Source organism: Podarcis liolepis (genome assembly GCF_965112155.1).
Source record: "Podarcis liolepis genome assembly, chromosome: 11".
Classification (NCBI taxonomy): domain Eukaryota; kingdom Metazoa; phylum Chordata; class Lepidosauria; order Squamata; family Lacertidae; genus Podarcis; species Podarcis liolepis.
The window spans coordinates 53471786-53492299 of record NC_139565.1 but is presented as its reverse complement, the minus strand read 5'-3'; the positions used below and the strand labels follow the sequence as shown (position 1 = coordinate 53492299).

Here is a 20514-nt window from a genome sequence, read left to right as displayed (position 1 = left end):
TATTTTAAACAGAGGCAGAGATGGCACAGCTACTCACAAGAATCCCTGTCTGTGTCAGAATTCCTGGCTTGAAAGTCCACATGCTACCTAAGGAAGGAGATGAGTCTCCTCTTTTCTCGTGATACCAGACTCACCTCCCTTTCCTCCAATGGGGAAATGGCCACTACAGTTCCTAATGGCATCCTCTCTTCACCAGATGAGGAAGAGGCAATCTCTGGGATGCCCACATCCTCAGTAGTTTGGGGCAGGTCTGGAAGTGGTGGTGGGGAGTCATCAAAAAGGCTCTGTTCCATTGTCTCATTCCCCTTTCCTTCCCTTCAGAGTCCTCTTCTTCAAATGCCTCCTACTCCTGGTCTCACTCAGAGTACTCCAAGAGGATTATGAGAGGGAGGTGAACTCAGTGCACTTTCTAGGACTTGCCATTATCATTCAGCAGATGGTTTCCGTGTCTTCCTGTTAAACCAAAGTTTGCCACCATCTGAAGAGATGGCAGTCAACAGCTCAGCTGCTGCTTCTGTCATAGAGAGAAAGGCAGAACCTGAAGAATAGATGAGGCTCTATGTTCATAGAATCACAGAACTGTAGAGTTGGAAAGGATCCTGAGAGTCATTAAGTCCAACCCTCTGCAGTGCAGGTACAACAAGACGGAAGTACGAGACTGTGGTGATCACACAGGGGCCCCAGACATTTAACGGTCTATTGATCCCTGTGCCACCACTGGGCTCGCTTCTCTGCTGCCACCAATCAGTTACTCTCTGGTAAAACACTGAGTCCAGACAGTTGTTAAAAGTGAACAAAAAAAAAAAAAACAAGTTTAAGGTTTCTCAGATAATATTCCTGTCAGTATCTTAACTTTAGTTTCGTTACCGGCCTATACCTTTCTAATACCTTCTGACTGAAGATCTTAACTGTTTGACTGACTCCTCTTAACAAATTCTCTCACTCTCTCACACCAGACTAGCCCAACCCACAGACTTATCTTCTCTATCTCTTCTAACTCCAGACTGTCTTCTCAACCACCCTAATTCTAACTCCTCCTTAAAAAACCCTCTGTGCTTAACCTTGTACACAGTTAACTCTGCCTCTTGGGTTCCCATTGATTAGTCATTTTACAATTAGTTAACCCTTTCCTTATGAACCCAGTATGATGTCACACACCTAGGAGGGCAAACGCCACAGAGACCCCTTATGAATCACACACAGTGGCTCCGTTTCACACTGAGTACACTGGCAATCTTCCCACCAATTTGGCAAAATGGGGAAATAACTCCCAGGTTCAGTCCCACTGCATCAGAGGCAACCCACCTGTGCAGATCCTCACAACTTGCAGTCCAGGGGGAAAGCCATTGCCCAATGCTGGAACATTTGAACATTGAGTATTTGCATGCAGAAGGTCCCAGGTTTAGACCCCACCATCTCCCTGTAGGAGTGAACCCAGCCTGAAACCCTGGAGAGTTATTCCAGTCTGTGCAGGCTAGATGCACCTATGGTCTGATTCAGTATAATCCTGTATCTTTGTTCCTATGCCTAAGTGGGAACAAAACTACATCAAGTCATAGTTCAGAGGTATAGTTGATAATAAATAAGATGGGTGCCCCAGATGGATGGATACAACCATTGCTGCTTGTCAGACATTCTCTACATGGAATTGCTCACCACTCCTTGACATCTGGTACTCTTGACCTCCTACTCTTCTGACAAGTTGTTTGCTGAGAAACTGAATAACAGAAGTTAGTGAGTGGTCTGGAGGAGTGGGGGAGAAGACGAATAACTTGAATTAACTTGGAGACAGTGATTTGACCCTCGAGCATGAAGAGGCTGCTTTTTTTGGCAGAAGCATGAAGATTTTGAATGTGTTGGGTGATGTGTTGGGTTTTGTTACCATTGAAGCAGGCATCCGTATGCAGCCTTCCAATACGTGCGAGGGAACTGCAAGCACTTATTAAGTATCTGTAGCCCAGTGAGAGATGAATGAACAGAACTAGGTTGGTTTGGAAGCTGGCAGAGAACTGACATGTGTGTCCTCCGTATGGCTTCTCTGGTTTTACCTGGCTGCATGAGAAACAGGTGCTTCGTCTGGGATAGCATCTCTGCTTGGAGAATTTGAGAAGCAATTCAGCCCCACAATTTCTCTGACCCTGAATGTTTTTATCTCTGCACTGGAAGTGTGTGTGTGTTTGTGTGTGTAACTAAAAACAAATCTCACAAAACAATCATTGTCCACATATTCATCTGGAAGGGATTAAGTCGCTGCAGTGATAAAATAAAATCATTTTCTTCCTTTAATCTCCCCGAGTTCTGACCTTTGTCATCTTTTGATCCCGGCAACTCAACCAATCCAGAGTTTAATTTTATTTTTTTTTAATTGACTGGCTGCTGGTGTTGGTATAGTTAATAGGAAGCACTCCTGGAGACAGTGTTAGTCAGAAGCATGGACTTTGGAGCTATCCTGGAGGTAGGGTCCAAATCTCCTGGCTTTTGGTCTAGTTCCCTCTGTGGTGATAAATATGTGCCTGAACTGTACTACTTCAAATTTTGGTTGCTGGTCATATGGTGGACTACTCCTCCATAGAGAAAGCTGAAATAAAAACCCCAAGGTACCAGGAAAAAGAATATAACACCCTGCTTACAAGTTGGCACTGTGTGTCAATGTGCTGCCCGACCAAGTTCAATGAGTTGCTACTAATATATGAGTCCCTCTACTTCTTTGGCTATCACTCTTAGCCAAGTAAGATTGTCTTCCATTAACACAGTGTTCGGGTTTGAGATGAGTTTTTGGAAGACGTCTCTGTGTGAATTTGGGTAGATGGTGCTTTGCCACAAGTGTCTGTTTAGTAGGATTTTCAGTGCACCTGCTGGTGTTTATGCTTTAAACTTTTTTTTATTGTACATTGCCTTGAGATGATTGCAGTACTCCCCCCCCCCAAAAAAAAAATGTTTAGGGGTACTCTCATTTTGACTCAAGAAAATCACCATTTTATAGTTCAAATCAGAAAAAATAAATACAATACAGTGTATGTAACCTTGGGTTACATACTCTTCAGGTTACATACGCTTCAAGTTACAGACTCCGCTAACCCAGAAATAGTGCTTCAGGTTAAGAACTTTGCTTCAGGATGAGAACAGAAATTGTGCTCCGGCGGCGTGGTGGCAGCGGGAGGCTCCATTAGCTAAAGTGGTGCTTCAGGTTAAAAACAGTTTCAGGTTAAGTACAGACCTCCGGAACAAATTAAGTACTTAACCCAAGGTACCACTGTAAATGGACAAAAGTACAAAGATTCACAAAATGTTTAGGGGTATACGTACCCCTGCATCCTCCCCCGAAAAAAGCGCTGGGTTATTGTATAGTAGGTGATGGAGATTATGATTAATAATAAAAGAATGATAACAATGACAACATTAATAACTTAAAAAACAAACAAAACACCTCCTAGGCTGGAAATCCTCCTCACTGACTTGCTAGTCTTACAAATGGAGTGGTTTGTTTGTTTGTTTGTTTGTTTGTTTGTGGGACTATTGAACCTTTTATGTCACTACCTGCAGTCTAAGGTAATAGAACTGAGACACTGGTTTACCATCTCAGAGCTCCCACACACAACCTGTTTATTGAGCATGAATCCCTTATTTATTTGCACAAAGCTTGCAGAGAGGTTATATGATGTCCAATCTTTATTGAGCGTTTGTTCTGATGTTATTTTTTTATGGGCAATTAAAAAAACACGAGAATATTGCCAATGCTAAAAGAAAAGTATTACTGTGGTGAGCGGCATAAAAAAATAATAAAATTACAAATCCTTGCGTCTGTGAATGCTTTAGGCCTGTGCTGAAACAATTGTTCCCTATTTACCACCCCATTTGCAAATGGTGAATTTGGGGCACCTGTTCTGGTGGGCAGTGGCGTAGCGTGGGTTGTCAGCACCCGGGGCAAGGCAAGTAATTTGCGCCCCCTAACCAGTGGATTTGCGCCCCTAACCCTAACCCCCAGATGTTGCGGCCAGTGTGGCCGGTGCGACCGGGCCCCCCTGCACCCCCCACGCTACGCCACTCTGCAGCAGTAGCTTCAAAACCCACCTTGCCAGTTCCCAAAGGGCACCATGCACAGCAAAATCCAACGCCTTTCGTTTTTCTCATTTATTTTTATTATTACTATGTATCTTTAAAAGATAAACATTCAGCGTAACAAAGAACTTAAACCGGAAGCCTTTCTTTAGCACACACACACACAGCCTTAGGGGGATGATCCACCACTCATTTACTCGTGAGCAAGCCGCCAAACTTGCTGACGAAACCGAAAGCCTCTTAACCCGCTGGCGAGAGGCTTAGCTGGGCCTCGCCCGCCCACCGGCTTCCTCTCGGAGGTTTTTGGGGAGCGCAGGGCGCGGCGAGGCCCGGTGGCGCGTCGGGGTGCGGAGGCTGCCCGTGCCGGCCAGGCGTCGGTGGCGGCGTCGGCGCTGCTGCAGCGGCTGCTCCTCCTGCGAGCAGTGAGTGGAGCGCAGCCGCAGCGGCGGCGGGGGGCGCGCGCGCTAGGGCGCAAGGCTGGCGGTGGCTGCGGGGAGCCCAGCAGAGGAAGGAACTTGTCCCTTCCCTCTGGACTCGCGCCCCCCCAGATGTTGCGCCCGGTGCGGCCGGCACCCTTGGCACCCCCCACGCTACGCCAATGCTGGTGGGCAGTTTCAGGAACCACAATTCAGCCCCCCAAAATGGGACTTTTTAAGGAGGAGGGTGAAGAGGAGCAGGGCTTCTCCCATCCCTCTTTCTCTTTTGTAAACTGCTCGATAAAATCAGCCTGCTCTTTTATTTCAAAGCTGCTAGCTATTTTATTTCAACTATTAAAAAACGAAGCACAATAAAGCGAGGAAAATCCCCATCATTGATTCCGTAAGACCCCTCAAGTCCCCCTAAAATGCTGATAAATGATTCATGTCATCAAGGCCAGCAGCAGACTTCCATGCTCTCTTGGTCTGGTCTTTATTTATTTTCTGGATTGTAAAATCCTTAAAGCACAGGTATATTTGTGAATACAAGTGTGGTAATATCAATTGACCCAGACTCTGGGTTATTACTGGAGCCTTCTCCCATTCTTTTTCATTTGTCTATTAGTTTTTCATTTTATATCTCCAGGACCAAATCCACCTGTTTGAGTCAATGGCTTTAAAAATAAAGGAATGTATTTTCACTGTTTTCCACAAATGCCAAGTTACAATTTCAAATAGGTTCTCTTTAAGATGATATGTAAACGTTAAAACAATCAGACGACAATCCTTTCTTATTTACCAGCAAAATGAAAAGAAAAATGTGCCGGTAAGGCAGGGTAGCTTTCATTGCAGATTCCTTTCTAGGTCACAGACCACATGCACCAGCCAGAAAATATAAATATAAAAATAAAAATAAAAATAATTTATTTATACCCTGCCCATCTGGCTGGGTTTCCCCAGCTACTCTGGGCAGCTTCCAGTAAAATATTAAAATACAATAATTCATCAAATACTAAAAGCTTCCCTAAACAGGGCTGCCTTCAGATGTCTTCTAAAAGTCAGATAGTTGTTTATTTCCTTGACATCTGGTAGGAGGGCGTTCCACAGGGCGGGCGCCACTACCAAGAAGACCCTCCGCCTGGTTCCCTGTAACTTCACTTCTCATAGTGAGGGAACCTCCAGAAGGCCCTCAGCACTGGACCTCAGTGTCCGGGCAAAACCATGGGGGGTGGAGACGCTCCTTCAGGTATACTGGGCCAATGATGCACACCCAAGCATCATTGAACTAGATGTGAATCACAGAATCATAGAATCGTAGAGTTGGAAGGGACCCTGAGGGTCATCTAGTCCAACCTCTGCAATACAAGAATCTGAATGAAAGCTCTACTTAACCTCTACTTAAACATCTCCAAGAAAGGAGAGTCCACCACATCCCAGCTCTACCACTGAGCTAGAGCCCTTCCTAAGAGCTTCCTCAGTACCCAAAGGCAACAGCTGGACCTTGTGAGCCACTTCATAAAACTTTCCTAGAAAAGATGGCTGAAGAAAGCAGATGGGGAGAGGAGGAAGGAGAGGACCATCTCAAAGGTGGCAAGGAGCTCCCTACCCAATTGGCTTTCATTAGCTGCAGGGAGACTTCTGCATTTGTTTACCCCCAAATGTGTGTTGATATTGGTTCAAGAGCTCCATACATAGCCTGAATAAGCAATTGAAGTTTACTTATCCCTGTAGCCCCAGATAAGATTTGCATTTTCGAAGATCACGCACCTCCATGACCTACTGGTGTGTCTTCTTTGAGGTGCATAAATTGACATGTTTGCCTATACCTAGGTTCCGCCCATAGTTATTGAAACCCCCGTTTGAATCACAGCACCTAGTGCTTGTTTTATGAATTTATGGATGCACCAGTTTGTTTCGCAGCACCATCCCTCTGTCCTTTCAGGCACACCTCCTCCTTAAAATGATTGCTGTCCTTTCTGCAGAGTATCTGAGAACAGCAGTCCATCAAACATTCATGTTTCTGGCCTTTCCCTGAACATCACTATGAGGTCTTCCTTTGTGTCTTCTTATTTACCTCCTTGGTGCGAGCTTCTTTCGAGACAGCACAGTGCGGTTAATGCACCGCAACAGAGGTTTTCCCTACAACCAAAGCTGTAAGAGCAGAAATTAAAACATAAAAATAATCCTAAGAAGCAAATGCAATTATTTTGTGATTTATTTATTTTTTAACTTGGTAACATTAAAGTTTTAAAATAACAGAAAAACTGCCAGGTGAGATTGAATGCCGCAGATAGCTATAAAGATTAATTGCACAGATAAGGTCTCCTCTCTTCTTATTGGTTTTATAATAGACACTCCTCAATGCCCTCTCTGAATGCATTCCGACAGCAGAAGGAAGAGCAATGGGAGATGGGGATGTAAATGGAGGGGTGGTGGGAAGTAGCATTTAAAGGGAGAAGAAATGAATTGCTCAAATTAAATCTCCCACTTAAAAAAAAAAGGCGTTTGAGAATGGAGGGTCTAATATAGCTATGTTATGAACGGACTGTTTTCACTTTGCAAACAAAACTCCCCAACACAAATGCGACTAAGGGAGACTTCATTAGATACGTGTCCCTTGTGTGACCTTCTTTTTGATGCAAGACTTTTTCATGGCACTACAGTGGTACCTTGGTTCTCAAATACCTTGGTACTCAAACAGCTTGGAACCCAAACACTGCAAAACCAGAAGGAAGTGTACCTTTTTCGGAAGCTGAATGTGCCCCATTTTGAGTGTTACACTGAGTTCTGTCTCTTTTTGCTATTTATTTTGCGTTTTTGTTTTGTTTTTGTGACTGTGTGGAACCCAGTTCAGCTACTGATTGATTGACTATGTGACTGCAGTACAGTGGTACCTCGGGTTAAGTATTTAATTCCTCCCAGAGGTCCGTTCTTAACCTGAAACTGTTCTTAACCTGAAGCACCACTTTAGCTAATGGGGCCTCCCGCTGCTGCAGCACGATTTCTGTTCTCATCCTGAAGCAAATTTCCTAACCTGAAGCACTATTTCTGGGTTAGCGGAGTCTGTAACCTGAAGTGTATGTAACCTGAAGTGTATGTAACCCGAGGTACCACTGTACGCGGTTTATTGTTTTCATTTTATGGATCAGTGGTCTCGTTAGATAGTAAAATCCATGTTGAATTGCTGTTTTAGGGGTTGTTTTTAAAAGGCTGGAACGGATTAATCCGTTTTATATTACTTTCTATGGGAAAGTGAGCCGTGGTTTTGGAACGCTTTGGTTTTGGAACAGACTTCTAGAACGGATTAAGTTTGAGAACCAAGGGACCACTGTATCTCAAGACACTTTTGGGTGAGGAAATAAACAGGTCAAGCCTAAGACAAAAGGGCTTAAACTCCTGTTTCCATGCCACCATGTGACACAAACTAGTCCAGGTTTCAGAAATTCACATTTATTTAAGGTGTCCGTGCACTGCCTTTTCAATTAAGAAAATAACCACAAAGCAGCTTTCCTCACATGCACCTTCCCCAAATCTGTGCTGGAGAGTTGTGAGAACCTCCAGAACAGATGTAAGGGCCACTTGAGGAGAAGAGCGGGAGGGCAAGTTCTGCTGCACCACCAAAAGGCCTTGGATGAATGGATCTCCACTCTAGTCAGTTGGAATGCTAAACCATGGTTTAGCATTACATAAAGAAGCAGGCACAAACCTTGGACTCATGCCCTCCCTCCTTCCTTTGAATTGAAATACTTTATTGTCGCTTGTGCAACTTGTATACAGTGCGATTACACGAGCACTCCCCACTCAGCTCTCTTAGTCCTAATTCCCCTCGTTTACTGACACACTACACACCAAACCTGAAAGTCAGTTGCCTTGTTGTTATCTATTCATTCAGCAGCCTAACAGCCCACAGATAGAAGCAGTTCTTTACCATGTTGGTGTGACTAATCATGCCTGAGGGCAGGAGATCAAGAAAGTGCTGGCCAGAGTGTGAATCATTCCAGAGAATTTTCCTCACTCTCCTGAGGCAACGTTCTTCCGCTATTTCATCCAGTGGATTCACGGGACAGCCCATAATATCTTGTGCTGTATTCACCACCCTCTGTAGGTACTTCCTATCAGTTGATGTCAAATCAGCGTACCACACCGTGGTGCCGTATGAAAGGACACTTTCTATTGTGGACCGGTAGAAGGAGATCATCAAATGTTGACTGGCATTGTTCTTTTGCAATACTCTGAGGAGATAGAGTCTCTGTTGGGCTTTCTTAACCACCTGGGTTGTACTGATTTTCCAAGTAAGGTCTTCACTGAGATAAACTCCTAGGAATTTAAAGACATTTGCAGTAGACATTAAAAAATATCTGAATCTGGTTTATTGCCCATAGCTCATCCACAACCCAGGAAGGGAAATGAGGATCACATCATTTGTTTGAATAGGTTCCCGTTTATTAACTTTGCTAATGTAATGGAAAACAGTTGCTTACCACCTTTAGCGTATTCTCACCTTTGGACATACTAACTGATTTTTGTTTGCTCTTTGATATCTTTATGCACATAAAAGGAAGGGAAAGAGAAGCAGACCATAAAAAAAGCAGTGCTGCTGTGTTGAACTCCGAGACAATGTATTTTCACTTCTCTAAGCACCTATTTTTCACTTACTGACAACTTACTCTAATTGTCTGTATGATTTTGTACATAGTTATGTAAGTTTGTGATGGTTCCCTCCCCCCCTATTTATTGTGAACTGTGGGAAGGGAAAATCTGGTTTTCTCTTAGTTTATCCTTTTTGTTTGTTATTGCTGTTACACAATTTTTAAAATGTTTAATAACATTATTTAATTAAAAAGAAAAAAGTTTGATTAGGAACAAAGGCACTATAAAATAAAGAATCAATAAGGCATGAGGAAAGGCATCAGGAAAAAGCATTAAAAAACAAAAACCACCTCAGTCTTTCTGTACGAAATATTCAATAACGCAGCAGCTGTTGAGGGAGCACTTGCAGATAAACCAAATGGTACATATGAAACTCAAACTGAGATAGAGGCATTCCTAAAATTCTCAAAAGTTAAAATTTTGGGCAGTTTTATAACTGGTTTGAGTGTAGTTGTAAATAATGCAATAATAAAAGATGGCAACATTGCAAGATCATTAACTGACAATTGCAAAATGTAAGAAAATTTAAATAAGCATGCAATAGTACACCTAGTACTATTCTCTTTAATATTCTTCAGTTCTCATTTTACTCTATGAAGAAAGGTTGCAGTGTTTGGAACAGTATTGTTTAGAGAAAAGGCAAGTAAGAGGTGATATGATAGAAATTGATAAAATTATGCATGGCAAGAAGAAAGCGGCTAGAGGAATATTTTTCTCCCTTTCTCATAATACTAGAATTCGTGGAAATTCAGTGAAGCTGAATGTTGGAAGATTCAGTACAAGTCTAAAACAAGTACTCTCTTCCCACCAGTGGCGTAGCGTGGGGGGTGCAGGGGGGGCCAGGCGCACCGGGCGCAACTTCTGGGGGTTAGGGTTAGGGGGCGCAAATCCACAGGTTAGGGGGCGCAAATTACTTGCCTTGCCCCGGGTGCTGACAACCCACGCTACGCCACTGCTTCCCACAACACATAGTTAAACCACTCTATTCTGGTTTGGTCAAACCCAGCACCTGCCGTCCTGTGTCAAGCTCTGGGCACCACAAATAAAGGAGATTGACAAGCTGGAAAGTGGGCAGAGGAGGGCAAGCAAGATGATCAAGGGTCTGGAAACAAAGTCTTATGAAGAACAGTTGAAGGAGTTTGGTGTGTTTAGCCTGGAGAAGAGAAGAGGTGGTATGATAGTCATCTTCAGATATCTCAAGGCCTGTCGCATGGAAGATGGAGCAAGCTTGTATTCTGCTCCTCAGAGGGTGGGACCCAAACCAATGGATTCAAATTACGAGAAAGGACATGCCGTGTGACGCGGCAGCTAAAAAAGCCAATGCAATTCTGGGCTGCATCAATAGGAGCATAGCATCTAGATCAAGGGAAGTAATAGTGCCACTGTATTCTGCTCTGGTCAGACCTCACCTGGAGTACTGTGTCCAGTTCTGGGCACCACAATTCAAGAAGGACACTGACAAACTGGAACGTGTCCAGAGGAGGGCAACCAAAATGGTCAAAGGCCTGGAAACGATGCCTTATGAGGAACGGCTAAGGGAGCTGGGCATGTTTAGCCTGGAGAAGAGGAGGTTAAGGGGTGATATGATAGCCATGTTCAAATATATAAAAGGATGTCACATAGAGGAGGGAGAAAGGTTGTTTTCTGCTGCTCCAGACAAGCGGACACGGAGCAATGGATCCAAACTACAAGAAAGAAGATTCCACCTAAACATTAGGAAGAACTTCCTGACAGTAAGAGCTGTTTGACAGTGGAATTTGCTGCCAAGGAGTGTGGTGGAGTCTCCTTCTTTGGAGGTCTTTAAGCAGAGGCTTGACAACCATATGTCAGGAGTGCTCTGATGGTGTTTCCTGCTTGGCAGGGGGTTGGACTCGATGGCCCTTGTGGTCTCTTCCAACTCTATGATTCTATGATTCTATGAGAACTTTTTGATGGTAAGAGCTGTAAGACAGTGGAACAGATTCCCTCGGAAGGTGGTTGGGTCTCCCTCGTTGGAGTTTTTTAAGCAGAGGGATTCTCTGTGGTTCCTGCATTGCCATTGGGGATATTGGGCTCCCTTCCAACCTTACAATTCTACGATTTTATGAGTTGGCAGTAACATCAAAAAGTGGGGGAAGTGTTCTTGTGCTCAGGTCCAACTTGCACTCCCCACAGGCATCTAGTTGGCCACTGTGAGACAGGATGCTGGATCTCACAGGCTCATATGTTCAAAATGCCACAACAAAAGGGATGGGGAAATGAGAAGGAAATAATTCAGCAGACTAGCAGAGTTTAATTAATTATTCTGCCTACAAAAGTCTTCACACACTATTAGCTATCTTAACAACCAGTTTTACAAATGACATATCCCCAAATAACATGTCTTGTTCCCTGTATTTTGGTTTCACAATGCTCTACTTGGCATTGTGTTTTCTTTTGTTTTGACATTGCATTTCAGTTTGTGATGTCACACTTTGTTTTGAGATATCAAGTTGTTTTCCTACCATTGGCAAATTAGACCTTTACAGAATCAAAACAAAACTTACAATGTTAAACGGAACTTTAAGTCCATGAAGGTACTTAGGGCTAATTAAACTTATCAAGGGCTTGTTTCTTTAGCTATAACAAGCATATGTAATCTGAAATACAGGCGTCTCCTCACTTACATTCCTGGGTACGGTGCGTATATATGAAAACCCGTAGACTGGGGAACACCATCTAAAAAGCCTGTAAATAACTTCTAAACCTCTAAAAACCCTCTTGAAAAACCCTCCAAACTTCCTTTCTCACACTCTTCACAGGCCTCAAAGGTTAGCTCAAAGGCTCATGGAGTTGCAGTTGCAAAGGCAGCTAGGATTGCCAGTTGTTTTCAGGCTGTTTTCATGCAATTTTTGCAGTTTCCTGCTTTTTGGGGGCCATTTTTGCTATTTCCGTGCCTTTTTGCAGATTGAATCAATTTATTTAATTATTTCCGAGTGCAACACATAAATGTGGTTGCACACAAATTAAACGTGCATACGTGAGGAAACACCTGAAATTTAAGCCACGCTCTGGCCTTTGCAAGCCCCACCATTACAACCTTCTAAGCATTTGTTGTTGTTGTTTAGACTTTATTTTACGGTGTTTAGACTTTATTTTATGGTGTATTATTGTTTATATTTTGATTTAAATGTATATGGAGGCACCAAAATCTTTTAAGTGCTTGTTGTTGTTGTTGTTTAGTCATTTAGTTGTGTCTGACTCTTCATGACCCCATGGACCAGAGCACTCAAGGCACTCCTGTGTTTCACTGCCTCCCGCAGTTTGGTCAAACTCATGTTGGTAGCTTCGTGAACACTATCCAACCATCTCGTCCTCTGTCGTCCCCTTCTCCTTGTGCCCTCCATCTTCCCCAACATCAGGGTCTTTTCCAGGGAGTCTTCTCTTTTCATGAGGTGGCCAAAGTATTGGAGCCTCAGCTTCACGATCTGTCCTCCCAGTGAGCACTCAGGGCTGATTTCCTTCAGAATGGATAGGTTTGATCTTCTTGCAGTCCACGGGACTCTCAAGAGTCTCCTCCAGCACCATAATTCAAAAGCATCAATTCTTTGGCGATCAGCCTTCTTTATGGTCCAGCTTTCAATTCCATACATCACTACTGGGAAAACCAGATCTTTTACTATACGGACCTTTGTTGGCAAGGTGATGTCTCTACTTTTTAAGATGCTGTCTAGGTTTGTCATTGCTTTTCTCCCAAGAAGCAGGCGTCATTTAATTTCGTGGCTGCTGTCACCATCTGCAGTGATCATGGAGCCCAAGAAAGTAAAATCTCTCACTGCCTCCATTTCTTCCCCTTCTATTTGCCAGGAGGTGATGGGACCAGTGGCCATGATCTTCGTTTTTTTGATGTTGAGCTTCAGACCATATTTTGCGCTCTCCTCTTTCACCCTCATTAAAAGGTTCTTTAATTCCTCCTCACTTTCTGCCATCAAGGTTGTGTCATCTGCATATCTGAGATTGTTGATATTTCTTTCAGCAATCTTAATTCTGGCTAGGGATTCATCCAGCCCAGCCTTTCGCATGATGAATTCTGCATATAAGTTAAATAAGCAGGGAAACAATATACAGCCTTGTCGTACTCCTTTCCCGATTTTGAACCAATCAGTTGTTCTAAACATCCCAAGTTGTAGAAGGCCTGTAGCTCAGCAGTTTGAGCATCTTCTTTGCATGCAGAATGCTCCAGATTCAATCTTCAAAATCTCCAGGCAGGACTGGGAGAGACCCCTGCCTGAAACCCTGATGAGTCACTGCCACTCAATGTGAACAATACTGATCTAAATGGACCAATATCCTGTCTCATCCTATGACAGCTTCCTGTTTTGTTATGTTCTCATAGAAGAAGCCATCGTTCCCATTATTGAGGTTCCTCTGACTCTGTCAATGGGGAAAAGGAGAAACTTAGTGCTACAGTTATAGCTATTATGGAATGCTGGGGAAACGAAATGTATATCTCAATATTTCTGGCCTCTGGCTTTCATTGCAGAGCTCTATGGAGGTGGGAAGAGGGAAAGGCTAACCTCCAGCAAGTAGCAGGGAGATTGGAATAGATGGAGAAATAGGCTCGTGTCAGAGGATGAATGGACTTGGATAGGTTTGGAGAAGGACAATACATTTCCTACTTCGGAAGGAAAGAGCCTGACTTATTCCAAACCAGTTCAAGGTGCACTGCGAAATGTTTGTGGAATCTGTTGTGTCAAATACCAGGGATGTGCATGGAACTGTCTACATAAGAGGTTCATCTTTGCTGCCTCTTCTTGGCATGATTTATGTTGGTTGCTGGACATGCAAATAGGTCTGAGTGTTAGGATATTTCCGTTCCTCCTTAAAAAAGGAGCAGGCTGTTGTGTGTCACAAGCCTGCGTACTTCCTGCTCACAGGGAGTTTCCGTTTTGTATATAGCTTTTGTTTTCTGGCTGTTTCCTCAACATTGAAGCAAGCAGTCATGTTTTTCCTTTGTTCTGACCAACGTTGAATAAAGCTGTAAAATATGCCCTCCTGGGTGAATCTTCCATTGTGGAAACTCTGCGAAAAGGGCGTACATGAGTCCTGGAATGTGTCTGAGGCTCGTGTCGCTAATTGACCGATGCTGTTCCCACAGGAGACTGATGATCGACCACAGAGGACATGGCCTTTGTCTCCCTGGCAGTATCCCAACACTGAGGTGGTATAATGGCCGATGCCACAAAGGCACCAACATTTCCCTTTAACCACCTGAGAGCAGTGCTGTCATGACTAGGGCATTTGAAGGAGCTTTCTGAATCTTTTTCTCTCTCTCTCCAGTGAAAGAACACCAATTCCAAACTACAATCTTTTACCTTTCATTACCTCTTCTTCTTCAAGTTGTTTCACGTTCATCTGTGCCAGCAAAGCAGATTAAAAAGTGCCAAGGAACAAGACTTACATTATTATGAAACAGTATTCATTGGTGCTAGGAATGGATGAATCTGTCACTTTCAGTTTCTCCCATTTTTCCAATCTTAGCTTCAGCTCAGTTAGGATTTTAGTGTGACTTCTTTGTATAAAAATTTGCCTAATGTAGACTTCTTCTTTTTTTTGCAAAGTAATGTTCCCTGATGTAATGCATTTCTGCATGCTATTTTAGAAATAACTTTTTCTGGCAGGAGAACTGCATTGCCACATTCGGAGACATGTGAAATTCAAAGGACGGCTTTGCTTCATTTTGTATGGGGACGTGCAAATTAGTTAGGTTCACCTTTAAATGCAAACTGAATTAAATTTCTTCCCCATCTGTAGCTGGTACCCCAGCCCAGCCCCTTCCCATACTGGCTGAAGTTAATGGGAGTTGTCTGGAAGGCACTAGGTTGATGAACACAGTTCTATAAGGTAATGGTTTTATTGCTGTTTAAGTGTTACAGTAGATGCCAACAGTGATTTTTTTTTTTAAATCATAATCATAAATATCACATACCCATGAACAGCATGATGGCAACAAACAATAACAGCATCAAGCTTTGTAGCAAAGTTCTAACAAAATGTCCCTGAGGCAGCAAGCCACATTATTATTTTTGAACAAAATTGCTTCTAATCTTGGCAGCTGCAAGAGGACACAAAGCCACACTGTAGTTTACCTGCTTGGCTTTGTCGTTCGGCGGGCGCTCTCCTTTGAAGCAGATTGGCTGAAAATGTATTGTGTCTGAAGGCCTAGAAAGGAATAATTGTTTCTTCTTTGTGTTCAGTGGGCCAAAAAAGCCTTGTAATCCTGAATGTTCTCCAGTGACTGCTAAGTCTTGAATGGCTTCTTAGCAAAGTATCCCTCTTAAACACTTCTACACATCATTTGAAATTAAAGATCAGTGGGAATGTCTTTCTGCACATCCAAGGGAAAAAGAAGAGGTTGTCTGTGTAATATATCAGGGAAGGGGGAGAAATCTAAATGAAGTGATGCCAGATCAGCTTGAACATCTATGCTTATTTATTTATATTGTGCCTTTCCCCCCCAGATCTGGGACTCGAGGTGGCTCGCAAAAAATTAAAACAAACACAGATAAAACACCCAAAACTAAAACCATATATAAGATAATATTTTAAAGCTCATTACAATAAAGAAACCTAATATTTAAAATCTAGTAAATAAATCTTCCGTCAGGCATGGAGAGTCCTTCCCTCCCTTCGGTAACTTCAACAGATAAGAATTAATGAGCAGCTGATAGATTTATAGTCCTTTTATTACAGCGTCGCTCGTGGCGCTGTGGGTTAAACCACAGAGCCTAGGACTTGCCAATCAGAAGGTCAGCAGTTCGAATCTCCGCAAAGGGGTGAGCTCCCATTGCTCGGTCCCTGCTCCTGCCAACCTAGCAGTTCGAAAGCCTGTCAAAGTGCAAGTAGATAAATGGGTACCGCTCTGGTGGGAAGGTAAATGGCATTTCTGTGTGCTGCTCTGGTTCGCCAGAAGCGGCTTAGTCATGCTGGCCACATGACCCAGAAGCTGTACGCCAGCTCCCTTGGCCAATAAAGCGAGATGAGCGCCGCAACCCCAGAGTCAGCCACGACTGGACCTAATGGTCAGGGGTCCCTTTACCCTTTACCTTTACATGTTGTGAGCACAAATACACAGCTCTACGCAAGGAGGGCAGTTGGCTAATCTAATATTCCTTCCAACTACTGCAGCATTTTGGGCGCCAACAGGAAGTCCCTCCCTCCCTCTGACTCCTTTGCTCTCTGATATGTTTGGACCTCTGAGTCCGTGGTGAGAGGGGGTCCCCCACCTTCTCAAGTGATGTCTCAACTAGCTCTCTTCTGGCTCCGTTGTCATTATCTCATAACTGGGTAACTCCTCCCCTAAGCTGTTCAGCTCCTGTCTCTCTCTTTGTGGACAAAATGGGCGACTCTTCCCCCTCCAACTCTCCATCGGAGAGAAGCTGATCTGCCATGGAATGCATTCCCAAGTCATATATATATATATATATATATATATATATATATATATATATATAATTCATTTTTCTTTTTCATTCATTACATACATCTCAATTTCTTAACATTCACAATGTATTCCTCCCTCCTTCCGCTCCAGGGCTTCCCCCAACTTCCGCTTCTGGTTTGTTTCTCTTTTCGCCCACTTTGCTACCTCCTAACTGAAAAAGCTGTTAATAACATAAATTCAAACATAAAAACATAAAAGTAAAAGTAAATACACCATAATATTTCTCTGTCTTCTAAACATTTTCTAATACTAATAGTGTGGATGTTTATTTAAATCCTGCCATCAAGTCTATCAACTTTCTTTGTTTCTGCAAGTATTTAGTGTATTTTTGGTCTTTGTTGGAAGCCACCCAGAGTGGCTGGGGTACAAATAATAAATTATCATTATCATTATCATTATCATTATCATTATCATTATCATTATTATATAAATGGTTCCCATTCTTTTTCAAAGTCGCTTTCATCTTTTTCTCTTAGTCTGTCTGTGATTTTTGCCAGTTCTGCATAGCTCATCAACTTCTCTTGCCATTGTTCTTTAGTGGGTATTTCTCCAGTCTTCCAGTTTTGTGCAATCAATCAACATTCTTGCTGCTGTGACTCTTCGCCCTCCAGCTCTCCATCGGAGAGAAGGTGATCTGCCATGGAATGCCTTCCCCAGTCCTCATCTTCAGACTATTCTACTAAAAACAATGCAGCACTATTAAAAGACCTTTCCTTAAAAGCAGTCATTTCCAAAAACCCTGCCTGAAGTTTGTGGTGTTTTGTTTCAAAATCCACATTAGGTATTCATGTTTCTTCTCATATGCCTAGTTCCAGGCCCATTACGCATGGGTGCCTTTGCCTGGTAGCACTGTGGCTCCATAAATACTAAGCATCTCCTGCTAGAGATGGCTGCTGTGCTCTGTCTCACAGCCTGTTGACTTGTGGCTGCATAAGAAGATCAGAAACAGAGAAGGTGGCAGACTTTCTCTGCAGGGGATCCTTGTCTCTGCCAATTGGATCACCTGGGCATTCTCTGCAAAGCTTATATTTCAGAGCAGGTACAGCAATAGGTTGTGACATGTGATCTAAGCTGTCACTGTTGGTTTAGATGGGAAATGCTCGATAATTTAATGCAGGATGATGAACTAGTGAATTGATATTTGGCAGCAGAGTAGGAAAAGGAGACTGTCTTGCTCTGTTTTGGAGTTATCGCCTTAGGATCTTGGAAAGAAGAAAACTGAAAAGAGGAAGCCATGCAATAAAAATGGCTATTCTTGGTTTGTTTGTTTTTAAAAAAATAGTTTCTCATCCATCTTCTTTAGTGCCTGTTCTGGTACCAGAGGTGTGTATGTTTGTGCATTACATGAAGTTTCATCATTTCATTAGCCTGGCTCTAAGCCATTCAATTTAAAGACTTTCATAGATAGAGACTGCAGATGTGGGTGCAATATGGGTGTTACTATTTCCAAATGTGCTTCCATGAGGGTGGGAGGGAATCCTCCATAAATGTGCAAATATAGCATCTTTCTTTCTTTGGTGACCACTCCTAGCCAAGTAAGATTGTCTTCCATAAACACGGTTTTAACAGTGAGTCCGTAAGTGACTGTGGAGGCCAATTCTGGATCCACACGTCCTTCCACAGTGGGGACATAGGCTTCCAGTGGGGAGTTGATCGTGGTGTGGATTTGCCAAGCGTGCCTTCCTCTTAGCATGTTTCTCCCTTGCGTCCTGAGTTCGAGTGTCTTCAAAGCGTCTGACACCTTTGGTAAAGGCTGTTCTCCAATTGGAGTGCTCACATGGCAGTGTTTCCCAGTTGCCGATGTTTATACTACTTTAAAAAAAAAAAAAAAAGATTTGCCTTGAAAGAGTCTTTAAACCTCTTTTGTTGACCCCCTACATTACTCTTTCCATTTCTAAGTTTGGAGTAGAGCTTTGGCAGACGATAATCAGGCATCCACACAACATGACCAGTCCAACAAAGTTGATGTTGAAGAATCATTGCTTCAACACTGATGATCTTTACTTCTTCTAGTACACTGCCATTAGTTCACCTGTCTTCCCAAGTGATGTGTAAAAAATCACTTGATGGAACATTTCAAGGAGTTGGAGATGGCGTTTATAAGTGATCCATGTTTCACAAGCATACAGTAAGATTGGTAGCTTTGTAAACAAGCATTTTGGTTTCCCTGCGAATGTCCCGGTCCTCAATCAAACACTTCAGTCGGGAGAAAGCAGCACTCACCAAGCTCAGGCGAGGCTGGATTTCGGCATCAATGTCGGCCCTTGTGGAAAGATATAGCAAACATAGATGATCAAGGAGTGGACTAGGCTAATTCCTCTGTGCTGCATTTCTCCATGCAAAGGAGCATCCTGAAACATCACATTCCTGCACACACAACACATTCTGAAGTGCAAGAGCCCAGAATTCTGCCAACTCCCTTTGCCATCACCTTGGAATATAAGCACCTGCCTTATAAGTCAGTCAGAACATTGGTTTCTCTCACCCACTTATTGGCAGTGACTTTCCGGGGGTTTGTACAGCATCCACGAATCTTTCCTAGCCCTGCTTGAAGATGCCAGGGACTGAACCTGGGACCTTCTATAAGAGGAGCACTTGCTCTCGCTGAAGCATGTCACATTCATTGTACCTCGTTGAGCCGCTCTTAGTTCTGGGCCAGTTGGAGCAGCACTGATTGTGGTTGTTTTGCAGTTCCCAAGGGACCACATGCCCTCTTCATTACAAGTGCTCCAGGTCTATATGTCAAGAGCGATGAGGGCCCCAGTTCACTGCAGCTCTCATTGCAAGGCAGAGCTCCCCGCTGCGAGTGGAAGGTACGGTAGCAAAGCGTACAAGAGTTCGATGAAGAGCAGCAGGAGGTAGTCATTAGTGGTTTGGGTCAGAAAGTCAGTTGTCCAATTTTATAAATAAATGCAACTGCAGTTAGAGGAATACAAGAGCTCTGGTACAGCCTGAATGATCCTGTTCCACTGTGTGGCCTCAGATGTATGGTAAGCAAATAGGGGATGTTTATTAAAAGGAGCTCCTCAATAGGATTGGGCATTTTCATATTGAATATTAATACACAACAGCTCAGAGAGTATAGCAAGCAGTAGATTTAGCCCACTTTATTAGTGCAAACACAGCATATTACATTTTACACATGGGGGACAGATGCATGCTCTATTGTATTTCCCCTCTTCTTAATTAGCCAGTGTTAATAAGCTTCTACTGACATTTTACTTCTTTCCCTGCTTATTAGATTCTTGCTAGGCTTGAAATCATCCCTACAGGCAAACAAAATAAGATAAGAGAGGGGTGGAAAGGTGCATTTGAATGCCGGAACGCTCTGAAGCAGACAGGATGTGATTCTCCCCCCCCCCCCCAAGATAAGCTCTGTTGAATTTGATTTAGTTTAATGGGAGACTTCATCCTGTGCTCAAGGAGCCAGAAGCAAACCACAGTTCCCAGATATCCTTCTGCTGGGAATTTCCTGTTGGCAAGACTTTAAGGACAGAGTTTGCCAATCTTTTGTGGGCACATTTGGATTTTTGAGTGAGTGCTCTGGGTGTTGCCCCCCCCCGCATCCCTTCTTACCCCAATTTCCTGGATCTGCCCCAACCCCCGGAGACAGGAAGAGAAAGCGCACACACATTTTGCATCCCCAAGTTTATTCTTTGGAAAAGGCACTCCTCTGAATTTTTCACTGCAGTGCTCTCATCAAACAAATGTACATGTTGGAGAAAGATGCACACGTGTATGTGTGTGTGTGTGTGTGTGTGAGAGAGAGAGAGAGAGAGAGAGAGAGAAAAGTCACACATAATGTTTGGAGAAATTCTGCACGAAATATGTGCATTAGTAAAAACTGCATTCAGAAAGGTGTTTACTATGAGAAACTTACACTAAAATGCTAATAAATTTTCATCAGGATTTTTTTGGGGGAGGGTG

General features: G+C 43.2%; 1 protein-coding gene and 1 long non-coding RNA gene across 4 annotated transcripts in view; one reads left to right on the top strand and one right to left on the bottom strand.

Annotated features, from left to right (window-relative positions):
* DCC (DCC netrin 1 receptor) overlaps positions 1-20514 on the top strand; it is a gene marked incomplete at its 5' end in the record, with an annotated part of 945448 nt that overhangs the window by 521391 nt on the left and 403543 nt on the right. The gene's annotated exons all lie outside the window — the stretch shown is intronic.
* On the bottom strand, positions 8353-16393 carry LOC310689100. The gene is made up of 3 exons (XR_014517318.1): positions 16190-16393; positions 15233-15471; positions 8353-9016 (listed from the first exon to the last, which is right to left on the bottom strand). It is a non-coding gene; the product is annotated as an uncharacterized lncRNA (long non-coding RNA).